Source organism: Thamnophis elegans, chromosome 8 (assembly GCF_009769535.1).
Source record: "Thamnophis elegans isolate rThaEle1 chromosome 8, rThaEle1.pri, whole genome shotgun sequence".
Classification (NCBI taxonomy): Eukaryota; Metazoa; Chordata; class Lepidosauria; order Squamata; family Colubridae; genus Thamnophis; species Thamnophis elegans.
The window spans coordinates 15,263,058-15,283,057 of NC_045548.1; positions in this window are offsets into that span (position 1 = coordinate 15,263,058).

Below are 20,000 nucleotides of genomic sequence, written 5' to 3' on the forward strand. Positions count from 1 at the left end.
ATATATATATATATATATATATATATATATATATATATATATATATATATATATATCTAGTTATTCGGGTTTTCGCCCGCGTAAAATTGGAGATGTCTTGGCGACGTTTCGACGAAGTCTCATTCGTCATCTTCAGGCTTCTTCAGGCTTGGTGCTTCCAATTTTACGCGGGAGAAAACCCGAATAACTAGAGACCTACATACTAACACCCGCGAAAACCTCAGAAAACATATATATATATATATATATATATATATATATATATATATATATATATATATATATATATATATATATATATATATATATATATGATCTTTTTCGCCTTAAGAACTAACCTGAATATAAATTATCAACATCAATTCTATGGCCTTTTAGCAAAAATGTGATAAATGGAGTTTCTGTTCTCAATATATTATATTTTACTAGGTGGCTACATCCAGCTTTTAGTAACAATTTTAGTTAAAGGCTAACATCATAAGAAGGGCCCATATATGTTGCTCTTATACGTTTGAAGCTTTAAAGTTCTGATGGCCTCTTATGGAAAGAAATACCAACAGTTTAGGCACTTATGCTATTGGCCTGTCAGTTTGCTGCCATACCAGTATATGATCTTATTCGTCAATCATTTTTATAATGGCACATTAACACAAAGTATAATGAGGTTAATTGATTCAATGGAGAACAGCTGAAGCAAGTTATACAATTGAGTGGCTTGCTCTTATTAGATTTACTATCATGTTAATATATCAAAAAATCAGATCATTACAGTAAATCCAATTTATTGGAAGAATGTGGAAGAACTGTTAGAGAACGTAGTGTAAAGTATTTCTGCTGAAATGCTACTACTGTGTCATTACAGTTGTGCTAAAGAACAAAAATGAAATATCATTTCAAAGATATTTTTCCCCACTGCTTATATCTGTAGTTAAAATTTCTCCCCCCTATTATAGATTTAAGTTGTATCATAACCTGCTATTTTCCTTGAAATTCCTCCTGTGGTGATGATAGAAATTAGTGAAATAGATACTGAGACTACTTGACTTTTCGCTTGGAAGCATAAATATGGTCTCAGTGTAATAAGGAAAAAAGGACTTTAAAAGATATCCCCCAAAATATTATGATCTTAAAAAGATATATATATGCCTGGGAGGCAATGGAGCACAGGTTCGATTCCCAAACTTGGGTATGGCTAGCTGATGAGAGCTAAATAGCTTGAAATAGATCTATACTAGTCTCCCTTTATTTATTTATCAGCATAAATATAACAAATGTAACAAAAAGGCAACAGTAAAAAATATTGGGTTTCTGTCTGGATGGTCTCTTGTGACGAGCCTAATGACAGAGAGTGGAAGTGTGACCTTCCTCCCATACTTGGGCATACCAGGGGTTGTGACTTTAAGTATATACCTCCCACCCTGGCTGGCTGATAAGGAGTCGTTCTCTGTAGCTCAAATGGTTAACTCCCTGCCTGGGAGGCAATAGAGCACAGGTTCGATTCCCAAACTTGGGTATGGCTAGCTGATGAGAGCTAAATAGCTTGAAATAGATCTATACTAGTCTCCCTTTATTTATTTATCAGCATAAATATAACATATATATATGTGTGTGTGTGTGTGTGTGTGTGTGTGTGTGTATTTGTGTGTGTGTGTGTATGTGTGTGTGTGTGTGTGTGTGTGTTATATTTGTGCTGATAAATAAATAAAGGGAGACTAGCATAGATCTATTTCAAGCTATTTAGCTCTCATCAGCTAGCCATACCCTTACTGGGATTAGAACCTGTGCTGTATTGCATCTTAGGCAGATGTGTTAACCATTAAGCCACAGCGTTCTTCTCCTTATCAGCTGAGCCAGGGAGAAAGGTATATATTTTAAGTCATAACCCCTGGTATGCCTATCTATCTATCTATCTATCTATCTATCTATCTATCTATCTATCTATCTATCTATCTATCTATCTATCTATCTATCTATATCCTAGTGTGGGAGATTGTCAAGTAGAATAATTTGTTTTGAAGTCTTTTTTTCTAGAGGTAACTATTTGCTAAATTACATATGTTCACAGAATATTAAGTGAAAATTTCTCTACTTTTTTTCTCAGTATGAGGGAGAGTATACATATTAAATAAAATGACAAACAGCAGAGGTCACAATCTCTCAGGCCATCTCTGGTGATAACCATAGCAGTTAAAAGAGTGTGAATTGGAATGTAACAAGAGCAAATAAACAGCACAGAATAACAAATGAAAGAAAAATAGTTATATGTGTCAGGGAAGAGCGGAAAGGGGAAGGTTACAACACATCTTAATGAAGGTAGTAAGGGCTAGATATATTTAAAGTATATTTGAGCCCTGGTGGTGCACTGATTAAAGTGCAGTATTGTAGTTAAATTTTGACCATAATCTAGTGTTTCTATCTGGACAGGGCTCAGGATTGACTCATCCTTCCATCCTTCCGAGGTCAGTAAAATGAAGACCAAGATTGTTAGGGGCAATATGCTGACTCTGTAAACCACTTAGAGTGGGCTGTAAAACATGATGAAGCAGCATATAAGTCTAGGTGCTATTGCCATTGTTAAGTACTATATGAAAACTTGATCGGGTATTTAACATGAACATATTTAAATCCAGGGCTTTGACCACTGCACCATCCTACTGGAAAGTGTTACCATATTTTTTGGGTGTATAAGATTTGGTGAAGGGGTGGGCCCTTCGGCCTCTGCCTCCCAGCAATTTGCCTCCTTGCAGCAAATAGCTGCAAAGATCGGCACCACCCATCGCTGCCATTGCCGCCTATCACTGCCTCTGGATGCACCATTTTCGGCTTCTACATGTTCCATTTTTGGCCTGATTCAGGCGGCAGGGATAGGCAGCAGCAGATGCAATCCCTACCACCTGGAATGGGCTGAAAATGGGACACACAGAGGCTGAAAATGGGGCACGCGGAGGTGGTGATAGGCAGCAGCAGCAATAGGTATCGATGGTAGCGATGGGCTGTGGCGATCCCTGCAACCTGGAACAGCTGATAGGCAGCATTCTTGGAAGCAGAGCCAATCGCCAATCAGCTGCTCATGCTAAATCAGGCTGTACTGAAGCCGACTAGGCTGTTTGCTGCAAGGAGGCAAATTGCTGGGAGGCAGATTTTTTTTTCTTGTTTCCTTCCACAAAAGCTAGGTGCATTTTATAGTCTGAAGCATCACATAGTCCGAAAAATACAGAATATTATGCTTCAATTATAGTCATTCCTCCTTCGTTGTAACTTTGAACAGTCACTAAATGAATGGTCGTAAGTTGAGGACTACCTGTGGTTTGTTAAGCATGTCTGGGATGGTGTTTGGCAGAATCCTGGTGAATATTATGTAATGATAATGAGAATAATTTGCGATGTGCAGAGAACATTAGCAACTTATACACAGACCAGATTTCTGCCCATCAGGTCACTGATAAACCAATGAATGTGAGAAAATGTATTTTAAGTCTACAAAAGCATACAATAAAGTGATTAGGCATAAATAGCGATAGTACTTAGACTTATATACCGCTTCACAGTGCTTTCTAGCCTTCTCTAAGCAGTTTACAGAGTCAGCATATTGCCCCCAACAATCTGGGTCCTCATTTTACCGACCTTGAGAGGACCAATCATGAATGTTTTGCATGAGGAGGAGACCTTGATGCTCTCTGAGCTTGCTTGTTTTCTTGCAGACATTTCATTACTCAAACTAGGTAACAACATCATTGATGTAAGAAAACAAGCAAGCTCAGAGAGTACCAAGGACCCCTCATTTGAACCCTGAATGACAAATATTCTCCTTCAACATTTTGCATGACTATAGAGTTGAAGATTGGTTGCTAAATGTAATAAATCAATAGATAAGGCCATAAAATAAATGTAGTAAATGCTGGCTGGCCATACATAAATGCATACATACACACATACACACACACAAACACACAAAACCAAAACTAAAGCAAGAAGATGAATCGTGGACTTTGGTAGAATGTTTACTGGGAAAATGGACATAGTTGAAACTGAGATGGTTTGCAAGGGTGACAAGTATGAAGGAATATTGTGAATGGTTGGGTATAAACTACACAGATATCTCTGGTTATTTTCAAAGAATTTTGTTTTAGCCAAATATTCATAGATGGTGAAACCACAGGTAATGATAATCTAAAAATAATTACACATGCATCTTCTTTTTAGCTCATGCCTAAAATACATTTAAAAAAAGATTCTATTCTCTCTTGTCTCCTTTGAACAAAACTATGTACCTGAAATAATGGGTATCTGAAATCCTTTACTACGCAGATAATGAAGTCACCTCTGTATTGACCATCCATGGAAATGTGAAATTGTAAAATATGTTCTAGGGCCAGTTCCTCCAGCAAAGATCTTGGAGATGTGGGAGACTGATGTACCGTATATACTCGAGTATAGGCCGGCCCGAATATAAGCCGAGGCACCTAATTTTACCACAAAAAACTGGAAAAGTTATTGACTCGAGTATAAGCCTAGGGTGGGAAATGCAGTAGCTACCGGTAAATTTCAAAAATAAAAATAGATACCAATAATGTTTTTGAATATTTATTTCAAAGAAAAACAGTAAACTAGCTCTGGGACATCGTTATGTGGCTGCTTGCCATAACAAGGAGGAGGTGGGACATCGTTGCAGAGCGGCAGGAGGGGGAGAAAGGGGAATCGTAAGACAGCCCTGCATTACATTAGAACGTGAGGAGGGGGGATGGTGCGGTGCGCGCTGCGCGGCAAACTGACACAGAGGGAGGGGAAACTCACAGGGGCGCCGGGCCATTCATGAGCGTCACCCAGCGGCATGGCCCCGCCCCTTTTTCTCCTCCGTTTCGGGCAAATTTTTCACTGACTCGAGTATAAGCCGAGGCGGCTTTTTTCAGCCCAAAACGTGGGCTGAAAAACTCGGCTTATACTTGAGTATATACGGTAACTGAAGTATGCTTTAGGACAACCTCATGAATTGCTTTGGTCTTTGTGTATTCAAATTAATATAATGATCTGGATCATTGTAACAATAAATAACAACCTGGGGACCAACAGAAATCTTTTAACAAAATATAATTAATATGTGGTATGGCACAACTGTATGTATCCCCATCTCTGTTTTTTTTTTTTTTTTTTTTTTTTGCATAAAATGGTAATTTTGGGACTGGTCCATTGTTACTTTGCAAGATTTCTTTTTTTTTGAAAATGTGCTGATCATTCTTCATATATTGGGTTATTTATGTATTTGCTGACCCTGAAAAAAGTTCATCGGTGTAAGGCAATTTTATTGTTAATTGCATCATTTTTCATATTGTTATCTGATCATATCAATATCATCATAGGGATGAAGTATCAGAAAGACAGTGTTTACAAAACTGCTTAATTTGCAGAAAAGTAACATATTTTACTAGAAATTTTTTTGCCCTTTTGCAGCAAGACAATATATAGATTGCTTAGTCTATGTTCATATGAGTTAGCGCAAATTGTAACTCAAAAGCAGTATTTGGATTAACAAGAGAGACATTGCAGTGAAATTTTCCAAATGCCAAGTGAATACAGATTGTTCAAGCTGAGCAAATTATTTTATTTTTGCATAATTAAATGCCTGCTTTTATGAAAGTTGTACTTATGGGGAAATAATGTATGCTGCTCTTTTTTCCATTTAGTTAAATAAACAACCCTCCACTAACATATTTTTGCTGTTATGTACACGTCATATTATTTTATTTAACATATTTAACAGAGCAACCAAAATATTATATATTCTATTGATAATATAATAGTGTGAATTCCATTGCAGTAGCTGGATGGAATAGCTGACTCAGGACCTTTTAGGCATATGTGAATCAATGGATTATATGTGATGTGTCCAACCTCGCAATGTTCTTCAGAACGTCTGCAAACACAAACGTAGTATTGATCTGCAACTTATTGAAGTGCGTGAGTCTGGAGATTGATACAGTTGATTTAATGAGTTACAGATGCGGACTATATTCATACTCCTAGGCATCTTGGATCCCCTTTGTTTAACTAAATCCAAAGCACTGCATGGCCCTATCTGCTGTACATAGAGAAAGCTCTTGATCTAGGCATTTCAATGAGCACTTATGCAATATAATCCTAACTTCCCAGGATAGGAAACAAAAGTTGGCCAGCCCAATATTCTTTCTTGCTATTAATGTTACTTTCTATGATGCACAAAACTAATGTAGCTGTGGGTTCTACTATTATCTTGAAAGCTGATATAAACTAATGAAGCTGTGGGTTCTACTATTATCTTGAAAGCTGATATATGCACCAATGGTGGGTTTCAAAATTTTTTGGAACCTACTCTGTGGGTGTGGCCTCCTTTGTGGGAGTGGCTTGCTGGCCATGTGACCTGGTGGGAGTGGCTTGCCGGCCATGTGTTCTCTCTCTCTCTCTCTCTCTCTCTCTCTCTCTCTCTTTCCTTCCTTTTGTCTATCTGTCCCTTTTTTCTTTTTTTCTTTCATCTCTCTCTCACTCTTTTTCCTTCTTTTTTCTTTTTTCTTTATTTATTTCTTCCTTTCTTTCTCGTGTGTGTGTGTGTGTGTGGCAGTGGTGGGTTCAAAAATTTTTGGAACCTCTTCTGTAGGTGTGGCCTGCTTTCCGGGTCCACTGGTGGAACCTCTTCTAACTGGTTCGGTAGATTTGACGAACCGGTTCTACCGAATAGGTGCGAACTAGTAGGAACCCACCTCTGATATGCACCAATAAATATAAAAAGCAAATACAAATAAAAACTAGTGAGAGCAAAAGGACAAACCTAGTACTTGGCTTGCTATACTCAATGTGTACATTCCATGGGTTTGATTCTTCATCTGTGGTGAAGGATGGTGGGAGTTGCATGTCAGCAGCATTGAGAGCATGGCTCTGTTCACTTTTTGGGGAGGGAAAGAGAAAAAAAATGGCTGAATGTTACTCTCTGCTCCAGCTGTGATGAACAGTCATAAGGTTTATGAAAAGATGATGTCTGTGGAGATCCTCAGCCATCCAGGTTATACCAAGTTTCCAGTGGTGGGTTTCAAAAATTGTTCAAACCTACTCTGTGGGTGTGGCCTCCTTTGTGGGAGTGGCTTGCCGCTCATGTGACTGGATAGAAGTGGCTTGCCGCCCATGTGACCGGATATGAAGATGCCGATGACACTTGTCAGAACCACCTTAAATTACCTCACACACAGCACTGGCATGCAGAAGAATATGATGTAAACTTGTTTTTTAAAAGGCATCTTTGGGTTACGTTAAAACAACTTCAACACACGCAATGTTCTGATTGCACCACAAACGCAGTAGTCATCCTTACCTTTCACAGAGGCACTGAGTTTTATAAATATGAGCATGATAGTGTAGAATAATCATATCCAAGGACCAGTGGTGGGTTTCAAAAATTTTTGGAACTTCTGTAGGTGTGGCCTGCTTCCTGGGTCTACTGGTGGAACTTCTTCTAACCGGTTCGGTAGATTTGATGAACTGGTTCTACCAAATAGGTGTGAACTGGTAGGAACCCACCTCTGCAAGTTTCCCAAAAAATAAGACAGGGTCTTATTTTCTTTTGACCCCTGAAATGAGTGCTTGGCCTTATTTTTGGGAAGGTCTTATTATTTTTGAGGTGTAGGAGGCGGCGAGCATAGTCACCTCATGGCTCCTGCTGTGTTGCAATATTTTCAGGGAGAGCTTATTATTGGGGGAGGGCTTATTTTAGCGCATACGCTCAAAAGCCCGATTGGGCTTATTATCCAGGGAGGTCTTATTTTTCATGAAAACAGGGTAGTTGTCTCAAAGGTACTTTTTGAAAAGGTAACTGGACTGTGTTTTCTTTGAAGAAGAAGAACAAACATTTTTGTTTGTTTTTTTCTCAAGGAAAAAACAGCCCGGTTGCTTTTTGAAAAAGCACCTTTGAGATTTAAACAGATGATATTTGTGTGATACAACTTTACTTCTCAGATGCAATTTTTAAAAGAATGATGCTCATCTGGGTTTGCAGCTTGCATGGAGCCTATTTGAATGTGTTTTTCAGGATACTGAGTGATACAATGCCAAATTAAAAAAATATTATGTAAGAATGCATGTTAGCTCAAGAGTCATCTGTATACCACACACATAGAGAGAAGTAAAACTATATCATTTGAACCTATTGCATGTGATGATATGATATATAATGGAAGGATCCTGCATTGTGAGGAATGTTGCTTATCAAAAGATAGGAGAGTGGGGCACGGTTCATCTTGAAAGGGGTTTTGTACTTCCCAGATCATTTAATGACAAAGCCTGCTGACATGCCTATTTCTGGGATTTCCCTCTACAAATTTCAGTCAAAAAGGTTGCCTTAAAATGCACCAATAAATATGATTCACAAGCTGTGTCTCAGAAGCGGACCTTTCCTTGCCTGTAAAAAGCTTCAGCAAATGCATTCTCTCCATGAAAATATTTCCTGATAGCTCTTTTTATCAGAGATGTCAGCGGAATAAAATAATTTTCCAAGACTGGTGTTGGGTAAAATACAGGCCCGATGACAGAAACTAATAATTCAGCGTAAGATATTGATGGTCACACACGCCGCTTTCCATTTTGAAAAGTAGTATCATTCTGTGAGGTGTCCAAGTAGTCCATTTATCATCTCAAGCACATTATGATGCTCTGCTATGTCACCAACTCCTTTTTCGATCACAATGGCCGTCTACATGGCAAATTACTGCATTTAGGTTACTGCCTAACTGAGCAGATTCTCCTGTTGTGAATAAGGAAATCCCAACAACTCTCATGTTAGCAACTGCTGAATTCCTTTCAGTTGCAGCCCAGATTACCAAGTTCCCTATGCTGAAAAGGAGAAACATGGAAAGTCTAGCATGAAGTGTGCATGGGTAAATCAATCCAACTAATAACTAACTAACTAACTAACTAACTAACTAACTAACTAACTAACAAGTAAACAAGCAACTAAGTTGATTAAGGGCCTGGAGACTAAAACATATGAAGAATGGTTGCAAGAACTGGGTATGGCTACTCTAGAGAAAAGAAGGACTAGGAGTGACATGATAGCAGTATTCCAGTATTTTAGGGGTTGCCACAAAGAAGAGGGGCTCAACCTATTTTTCCAAAGCACCAGAAGGTAAGAAAAGGAACAATGGATGGAAACTAACCAAGGATAGATGCAACCTGGAATTTAGGAGAAAATTCCTAACAATGAGAACAATAAACCAGTGGGATTGCTTGCCTTCAGAAGTTGTGGGTGCTATTTGTACCAGACAAATACAGTAAAAGGAATGTATACTTAATAATACATGTGTTAACAGCGGACAGAATTGTGTGCACACAACATTGGAAGGGCGAGGAGACCCCCTACAGAAGAAAAGATAACAAAAAATTTAGAATGTGCAGAAATGAATAAATTAACATTTGAAATTAAAGAAAAGGAAGACACTGAATATTTTGAGGTATGGGATCTGTTCTATTGATGATAAGAGAAACAGGAGTAAGAATCTTGAAGATAGGGCTTTCAGTTAGGACAGGTAGAGGAAAAAGGATGCCGCGCTAGGAGGAGACTCTATGGTGGGGGAACCAGACTTCCGGTCGGCTCTGGAATTGAACAGGGGGGGGGCAATCCCTGCTCTAGGATCTTTTGAGGTTGCTCCTGCAACCAGGAACACCAAAAATATTTCGGGTTGTTTTCCTCCCATTTAATGGACTATCTTGAATGATTTAGCATGCAAATTCCAGACAAACACGTTGCATTTATTTTGAGTTGAACCCCCTTCCCCCATTTTATCTTTGTGAGATAAAAAGTTGACCACCCAGAGTAAAGCATCTAAAGCAAGGGTTTCCAACATGGCTGGCTGGAGAATTCTGGGAGTTTAAAGTCCACAAGTCTTAAAGGTGACAAGGTTGGACACTCCTGATCTAAAGGCTGGGGAATGGATGTTTTCATCCACTCAGAGCACTCTATAACTCAGTAACAACAACTCAGTAACTGAGCAAACAAAGCAAAATAAAAGTGAAGCAAAACAAATACACATAAAGTGCAGAGAAATCTAGTTCATGCTGGTGAGGAATTATGGTAACTGGAAACCAAGAATGGCTGGTCTGTCAGAGCCATGGTTGAATCTTTTTTTGTTCAGTAGAGTTGGGGGCATTTCACAAAACAGCTGTTGCTACATTAGCAGTGGCAGTTTTACAGATTCTTACCTGCCTGCTAAGATACAATTTTAAATGATGATTATGCTGATGGCGTTTATTGTACTTATAAGCTGGGAGCGATCTTTTCTGTTGCTTTCTCCATAGGAAATGAGTAGTGTTGGTACAGTATCCATGTATGTAAACCATAGGGCATTTACACTGTATGTTCTTTACATTTTTTTTGGAAATAAAATATATTAGTTGTATTTGCAGATATACGTATACATTGCTCACCTACCCCACAATTAGATAAATTCAGCTATTTTTTTTTGAAAAAAAAAACCCTCTTCACGCTTGCTGTACACCGTGTTAATCTACTCTAAAAATGTAAGACTTTAGAAATGTTTCTTAGGTGCTGCACTGTTATAATGACATTCTGACTGACAAATCGGTTTAAGTGATAATATTATGATAGGTGAAACATACTACAAGATGATAATGATAGGTTGCAAAAATAATGTCATGGCAGAACAGTCAGAATTTAGCGGTTTCCATTCTAGAAACTAAGGAAGTGAGGGGGAAGCAGTGATACAATCAAAATTCCATAAAATGGTTTTAAATCACTTTCTATCAAGCGTGTAATACCAGTGTAATATTTTTACAGAAATGCATTTCGTCCTTTCAGCTTTTACAGTCAATTCCTTAAAATAAGACAGTGAACACTGACTGCAGGATTCGGTTGGACAGTCATTGTTACTAGTAAGATGTTGACAGATACTCTGACTAGTATAAGCTTAGTGGATCTGTCCTCAGTAAGTATATAGTCTGTCACTACATAGAGGAGATACTGCTGCTGCATATTAGCAAAATGAAAAGCACAAATGGTACATTGCTAGCATGGTGACTACAAATAGGGCCACCACTTTCTTCCTTCCCCAATAAAAATGAAGATTATTTCTAGTTACTTCTTTGATAAATATAAAAGGTGGCAATTAAAAAAAAGGATGAAGCTACACTGTTTCCTTTGAAAAGTTCATTGTTACAAGTTGGGTTATAGCAGGAGTTTGTCTAACCATGCCTAGGTAAATATGTAGTGTCATTGAAAGAATGCTTTCGAATTGTGGTGTTAGAGAAGACTCCTGAGAGTCTTTTTTGGACTGCAAGGAGATCAAAATAGTCAATCCTAAAGGAAATCAACCCTGACTGTTCTTTGGAAGGACAGATACTGAAGCTGAAGTTGAAATACGTTGGCTGTCTAACAGGAAGAGAGGACGTTGGAAAAGACCCTGATGTTGAAGGCAAAAGGAGAAGTGGACAGCAGAAGCTTAGATGGCGAGATAGTGTCAATGATGCAATGAATATAAATTTGGGCAAACTCTAGGAGGTAGTGGTGGATAGGTGGCTTGGTGTGGTATGGTCCATGGGGTCGTGAAGAGTCAGACATGACTTTGCAACTGAACAACAACAACTGAGAAAAGGAAAATCAGAGCATCGTTGTTGAAAAATACTTTTGAAGCGAAGGGAATGGCTGAATGAAGTATATGTAGACTCCTTGTGCTTCAAAATACTTATCTTAAAAAGTGGGTCTTCCATTAAGTCTTGGGTTAAGATAAATTGATGGGCCCCATGAATGATATGGATAGATGGTGTTGTACTGTTGGACAGATAATGTTTTATGAATGTGTGTTGTTGGTATAGTATAATTTTTTAAAATTTTGCGACATTTCCAGACTTCTTTGGAATGAGTAGCCTAGATATGGAATGGAAGAAGGAAGGAAGGAAGGAAGGAAGGAAGGAAGGAAATTCAATTTTAAATTTATTTAAAGCACCCATAGACATTTTTATTTTGCATGAATAGTAGCCAAATGGATTTTGATTCAGACTCTGCTTCAGTTCCTGATCTCATGTTCCTTTAGCTGCTTTTTACATAGATCAGATGCTATTTATTAGAAAAAGAGTGAAGGACAGAGAACACAAGCCAGGAGATTCAAGAAGACACAAAAGGTATTGTGAAGTGTTTGGGGACAGAGTGGAAGAGAGAGTAGACATATACAATCAAGAAACAAAAATCAAGTCATTTGGCAGCTTATCTCGTAAATGGCCATTTAGCCTACAATAGATGGCAAGAAAATTTTGGAAGAAATTTCATATTCATTTTAATTGACACACTATGCATCAAAGTGTAAGAGAAAATTATTCCTACTGTTTCAAGTTTGTTCTTTAATTTAAATACTTTTTAATTCTTCTATTGTTTTTGTTAAAATACTGTACTGAAATCCATGTAATCTTTATTTATTTGATCGGGCTTAGTCACATAGGACTTGACAACGCAATCTGTTCCAAAGAAAGCTTGGGAATTTAGCGGCAATCTCTATTTCAGGTTCCTTACTCTTAACTACTGTGAAGCCACAATAAGTTCAGGATGAATTTGCACATCATGATATTGTTGTGTAAATGCAACAGTGGATACTTCTAACACAAGTTTGTAATTAAAATATTATTTGCATGAAGATATCATGACATAAGAAGCATCACTTCCTGTTGCCTTATTCCCTCCTGCATCTAAGATCTACTCTCTCCTCTGGGATCAAGTTCTTAGCCCTTGGATCTATGAAAATGACCTAGAACAGGGAAATGCATAAATAGATACTACAAAGAAGCTTGACAATCTGAAGCTTCTATGTCATAGTAATAAAATACAAAAAGTTGTCAATCAAATCCTAAAGCAATCTAATTGTGTTAGCTTCCGCAGGATGTGTAAGGACCTTGGGACTTGGAAAATCCAGAAAACAACAATTGGAATCTGATAAAATATTGAAATTATTTTCCTAAACGTTGATCTCATAGTTCTACATTGCTGAATTTCTTTGGTGTCATCTATGAGGAAAGTAAAGCAAGAGTCATCTGTTCCTCCCTCAAATGTTTGAAAGAAAGATGCTCTTTGCAATAAATAGAATTTTCCCAACAAATCTGAGATGCTTCAAAATAAATAGCCAAGGCTTATCTGCAGTATAAAAATGAAGAGCTGGGACATGATGAAACTGCTGCCATAGATAAATGTTCTCATAAGGAGACTAGAAGGATGCATTTCTGCCTCTTCTGAAAGTCTAATAATATTGATCTAAATTGGACTAGCAAAATTGAGATTCTATTTATTTAAATTTATTTATTTAAAAAACACACAGTATATGGCTGCCAATTTCACACAGTGACCCGAGGTGGTTCGTGATAACCAAGAAAATTAGTATAAAAACAGAACAATTCTTCCCCAACGGCACAACGAAGTATGACCCTCCTAGTTCCACCCTTCTCCTAGCCAATGCTTGGGGGAGCAGCCAGGTTTTCATGGCCTTCCAGAAGTCTAAAGTGTATGAGCCCCTAAAATAGCAATAGCAGTAGACTTATATACCGCTTCATAGGCCTTTCAGGCCTCTCTAAGCGGTTTACAGAGAGTCAGCATATTGCCCCCAACAATCTGGGTCCTCATTTTACCCACCTCGGAAGGATGGAAGGCTGAGTCAACCCTGAGCCGGTGAGATTTGAACCGCTGACCTGCTGATCTAGCAGTAGCCTGCAGTGCTGCATTTAACCACTGCGCCACCTTGGCTCTTAAAATTTCAGGTGGGATGCTATTCCAAAGAGCTGGGACAGCTACAGAAAAGGCACAACTCTGAGGTTGCACCTGATGAGATATGTTAAGGGAGACAATCCGGAATGCAACTACCCTATCTAACAAACAGTAGCTACTCTTATGGAGAGTTGGTCCTTCAAATAACCTGGGCCTCTGCCATAGAGAGCTTTAAAGTAATGTGATGTCTAATATCTAATGACAAAAAAAATATGTAACATAGTAGGAGTCATAAACATATTGACTGTTAAGTTCTTGGACTGCCGATCTGGGCTGAGCCGGGTTTCGCTGATTGCTAAACGTAGCCGTGGATTGGCTGGCCGCCTGAGAGCGGTCTTACAAATAGCCGTCAGATGGCTTCTCTTCTGCCTGTTGTAATTCAATGCTAGCTTATTAATAAATGGTTCACTGCAACTTGGTGTCTGGCATTACCTCGGCCTGCGAACAAAGCACGGGTGATAGGATGGCGGGATTCTCAACCACACGTTTGTTTGCTAAGTACAGCCCTGACCATGAGGCATGGGATGCTTTTTTGGAGCGGTTTGAATGTTTCCTGCAAGTGCAAGATTTGACTGAACTCTCCCCTGATAGAAAATGGGGAATTTTTAAAAATTCCTTTGGGCCTGAAATGTTTGCAATTGTCTGCGCATTGGTCGTGCCAACCCCACTTCATACTGTTGCCTGGGATGTTTTATTGGACAAGTTAAAAGGGCATTACGCCCCTGCTCCCTCCCGTTATGCCCGGTGTCACGCCTGCAGTGGGAGAACCAATCTATAAACCATTGTGTTGCTCTCCTCCGGGCAGCGGCGGTGAATTGTGAGTTTGTAAATTTAGAAGAGGCTCTATTAGAGCAATTTATTTACAGCGTTAGGGATGTGCGGTTACAAAGGCATTTGCTTTCTCGAGCGGAATTGACTCTTTCCCTAGCGCGGGCCTCCAAGATCGCTGAATACACGACTTCCGTCCTGCAGAAGTTTCAGCAGGGTCATGTGCCGTCTGTCCAGCCACCCTCAGTTCACCACCAGACCGGGGATGATGATCACGGTTCTGAGGCTACTTCCGGGGTCAGCCACCTAAAGACAGCGGCTCGACCTCCCCAACCCCAAATGTCGATTGCCTTTGATTGTTGTGTCCCAGCCTTTGGCTTCACTCTTGGGGATGGATTGGTTTAGGGCCCTGGGGTTTACTCTTGAGGGAATTCATACTATGTGCCATGGGAATTTATTCTCCTCGCTGATGGATTAGTTCGCCAATGTTTTTGATGGCTCTCTGGGTTCTTATACAGGTAACCCTATTTCCCTCAGCCTTGATCCCCAGGTGGCGCCTATTCACCTCAAGGCAAGGCGTGTTTCATTGGCGCTCCGGGGGAGGGTGGATGTGGAGCTGGACAAATTAGTTTCCCAGGGCGTTTTGCAGTCAGTTGATCATGCCCCCTGGGAAACCCCTATTGTCATGCCAGTTAAGGCGGATGGTTCAGTCTGTATTTGTGGGGAATTTAAGTCAACGTTGAATAAAGCCTTACAGGCCCATCCTTACCCTGTCCCTGTGGTGCAGCATGCATTGCACTCGTTGGGACAGGGAAAGGTCTTTGCTAAGCTTGATTTGGTGCAAGCTTACCAACAGCTGCCAGTTGACGACGACGCTGCGGCTGCGCAGACCATTGTTACTCACCGCAGGGCATTTAAATGTAAGCACCTCCAGTTCAGAGTCTGCGTGGCCCTGGGTTTGTTTCAGAGTCTCATGGAGTGGTTGCTCCATGGGATCAAAGGCATCGTCCTGTATTTTGACGACGTTCTTGTTGCAGCGTTAGACAGTGTTGCGCCAGGTTCTTCTACGACTCCGACAGGCTGGTCTGAAGCTTCAAAAATCGAAGTGTCGCCTTGAGTGCCATTGGTTGAGTTCCTTGGTTTCTTGATTGATAGCCGGGGCATACATCCGACCCCTTCCAAGGTCGACGCTGAACTGGCGGCTCCCGTTCTAAAGCTGATTTGCAGGCATTTTGGGGGTTGCTTAATTTCTATTCTGTATTTTTGCCCCATAAGGCCACTGTAGCAGAACCCTTGCACCGGCTACTGGATAGCGTGTCCCCGCGGGTCTGGACGGATCGTGAATCTCAGGCATTCGCAGCTGTTAAGAATTTACTGACCTCTTCTGCCGTGTTGGTACAATACAGCGAAACCTGGCTCAGCCCAGGTTGTCAGTCCGAGAACTTAACATTGACTAAGACATTCTGTTCTTGTTCATCTTGTGCTTTTTAATGCTAAAATGTTTTAACAAATGCTATGTCTTCTTGAATTCTGTATGAACACAAGAAATATTATTTTCAATAACTGTTGCAGCTGTCTCCATAATGTGAAAAGGTGCTAAGCATTAGGCAACCAACTGCCCATGTACGTACGTACGTACCTACCTACCTACCTACCTACCTAACCTACCTAACCTACCTACCTACCTACCTACCTACCTACCTACCTACCTACCTACCTACCTACCTACCTACCTACCTACCTTTTCCTATAGCCAACCAGGATGTAGCTGTTCCTGTTAGGCCTGTATGGATTGTTTTATTCTGAAGGCAACTGCATGCATGCTTGCCTATACACCTTCATAGCCCTATTGACTCAGCTCTCCCCAACAGTCCCAATTTCTCATCTATGCCCCTTGGGCATTAGGGTGGGTCCTTTCTCAGTTTCTTTCTCTGGTTGTTAAGCCATTGAGGGCTCCTGTCCCTCTTGTCTGATTGTTTCCTAAGGCAGCCTCTCTTCCCCCTTTCCTCAAGGTCTTTCCTGCATTCCATTACAGTGTGTGTTTTATTTTGGGGTATTTTTAAGTTTTGTTTCTTGCGCATCTGCCTTCCTCACCTCTTAACAGGTTTTAGGTTTTCTTTTTGTGATACCTGTTCTAGCTTTTCAGAACTTCACTTTTTTATTTAAGTAAGCAGGTGGACCCATACTTTGGGAAAAAAAATCAATAAAAATATGATAATGAGATTTCTTTCTTGAAGTTAAGACTAAAGGGGTGCATAAATCCAAATTAATCAGATCTAATAGCATTTTTGATTCTTTTCCCTTAGATGGCCAGTAGGTGATGTTAATCATATTTGCTTTAACACAATTAGAGTATTTTCCTCTGGATCCTCACACATTTATTTTCAGTTATTTAGCAGTATTGCCTTTTTAATGAAATACTGTGCATTCTAAATTTCTGTGCCTGAATTTCCCATACTAGCATTTTACCCTATCATTATGCAAACATTCTTATATAATTTCCTAGGTATATATTGAATTTCATAAAGATAACCCTTCCCCTAATTTTCTTTCATCATTATCTTGATTTTATTTTCCTAATGTTATTTTCAGTAATTTCATTTCAAAACAATCTTATCATTAAAATTCTGGTTTACAAGGAAGACATGTAGCAGGAATCATGGATTATTTATTTATAATTAGATTTTTATCCCACCTTTTTTACTTTATAAGTAACTCATGTTAATGAACATACATAATATCTTTTTCCCACAACAACAACATTGCGAGGCAGAGAGAGCGACTGGCCCAGAGTCCCCCAGTTGGCTTTCATGCCTAAGGTGAGACCAGAACTAGCAATCTCCTGGTCTCTACGCTAGCACCATAACGGTATACTTGCTTTTCCAATTTTTACAAATCAGACACATTATTGCCGTTCTTTCTGTTTATATAGTTTTCCGATTTTCAAGGCATATTGGTGCTAGTACTGTGGTTCCTATCCCTGCCTTAGCCAAATAGATGACTTTGGGCCAATTGCTTTCTTTCAACCCTAGGAAGAAGGAAATGACAAGCTATTTCCAAAAACGTTGCCAAATAAACTGCATGGACTTGGCAGATACTTGTCAGGAATTAAGACTGATTCAAAGAAACAAAAAAACTGGGCTCATAAACCTTTGTTAGACAGTTTTATAAAGCAAAAAAAAAGCATGGAGAGAGAAATACTAAATTTAGGGCTCCAGCTTTTATGAGAAAGTATTCTTGAAGCTGTAATGTATCTGAAAGAAACTGAGAAAAGTTTTATTTAAGAAATAACAGTGATAGGAAATCCTGAGTTACTTAAGGTTATCTACAGTGAAGAACCGGTGCCTGTTTCCCTGAAAATAAGCCTTCCCCTGATAATAAGCTCAATTAGGTTTTTGAGTGCATGCACTAAAATAAGCCCTCCGCCAAATAAGCCCTCCGCTAAAATATTTAAATGCATGCACAGTCGGTCCCCAACGTTTCCTGGGGGGAAAGGGGGGAACATGTCCATGTGCCCCACATGCACCTGCCATCCATGCAGAACGGGCCTTGCAGAGGCCGCTCCTGAAAAACCTAGCTACCATGCCCCTTCTTTTAGTGGTGGCCTCAGAAAGAGCAGCAGGCCCAGCAACTCTAGGGCTGGCAAGAGTGTTCCAGAAACAGAGACAGAACCTCCGGCCATCTCTGGATCAGCTGCTCTGCGGGCCATGGGTAGAGGTTAAGGAGTCTCCTGCACCTCAAAAATAATAAGACCTTCCCGAAAATAAGGCCAAGTGCTTATTTCATGGGTCAAAAGAAAATAAGATCCTGTCTTATTTTTGGGGAAACACGGTAGCATTTGCTCCCTTCTATTATTAAGACACAGCAAGTCAGCTAAATTCTTAAACATCAGACATGAGACTCATAGAGAAAGGATATTCTTCGTCATCACTTCATTCCTCTCTGTGAACAGTCTATCCAATTGAAGATATGCCACAAGGAGACATACAACATCCTTCATTTTAGGCAAGGAAATGAGGTAAAAATGTGATGCCATTCTTCCATCTATCAATCAATAGTTTTATGGAAACAGAAAGCTAGTGCTATAAATTTGTATTTTATTTTCTTCTTAATAGGTGTTGTACTAGCTGGTGACTACTTTATTTCAATGAAAATCTTTAGGATGATTTTTTTTATAGAGTCTTGGTGAGTATGCAGGCTACCATCTTTACTGAAGGGCAGTATTTCAGCTCCACAAATCCATTCTTCTGTATAGAGGCACATTATATATATATTTGTGCTGATAAATAAACTGGCAACAGTAAAAAAGTATTGGGTTTCTGTCTGGATGGTCTCTTGTGACGAGCCGAAGGACAGAGAATGGAAGTGTGATCTTCCTCCCATATTTGGGCATACCAGGGGTTGTGACTTTATATGTTATATTTATGCTGATAAATAAATAAAGGGAGACTAGTATAGATCTATTTCAAGCTATTTAGCTCTCATCAGCTAGCCATACCCATGTTGGGAATCGAACCTATACACACACACACACACACACACACACACACACACACACACACACACACAGGCATCAATGTGCTTTGAACTTAATAGTAACCCAATAGTAACTGCAAGAAGGATATTGGAGTCCTAGTGGACAATCACTTAAACATGAGCCAGCAGTGTGTGCTACAACAGCCAAAATCCCTGAAAGCTTGGATGTCTTTGAATAGTAGGTGTTTCTTGTTCAATAGTGCTTATCGCTATTCATAGGGTGACTTTTGAAATCATTTTTAAACCATTGAATAAGACTTCTTCCTTCTGTCTATGGAGATTGTCAGTCATCCAGATCATCTCAAAGATGCTTTCAAAAGGCAACTGGACTTCCTTTCTTTTTTCCTTGAAGACATTTTGTTGTTCATCCAAGAAGCCTATTTAAGGAAAAAACAAAGGAAGTCTAGTTGTCTTTTGAAAAGCACCTTGGGAACTTCTTCCTTCTCTTCCTAATATGGAAATATTTTTTGAGGGGGGGGGGCAGGCTTAAAGTTTACTTCCTAAAAAAAAGGAAGTGGTCAGGTTACTCAAGGTCAAGTTTGTCTTGCTTGATGGATTTGCTGGTGGTGGTGCTCAATCACCTTTACTGCCAGAATTGTTCTCCGATACTATCAGATCTTAAAAATTAAATGTACAATCAGAAATATGGCTAATAAGATAAATGGTTATGGAAATGAAGTCAACTCAGTTTCTGGCCAAGTACAATTGCTCTGAATTCCCATCCAGAAAATACTTCCCTGAGATTTCATCAGAAAAATCTATAGCAATGTCAACCTTAAAATATATATATATACAAAGAAAAGCTAAGAAAAAGAAGAAAGAAAACAAATGCAAGAAACAGATAGAAAAAGAAAATGATATTTAAAGAAGCAATCTCTGATCTTCTTTTTTAGCAGCTACAAATTTATTACATTTCCTCCTT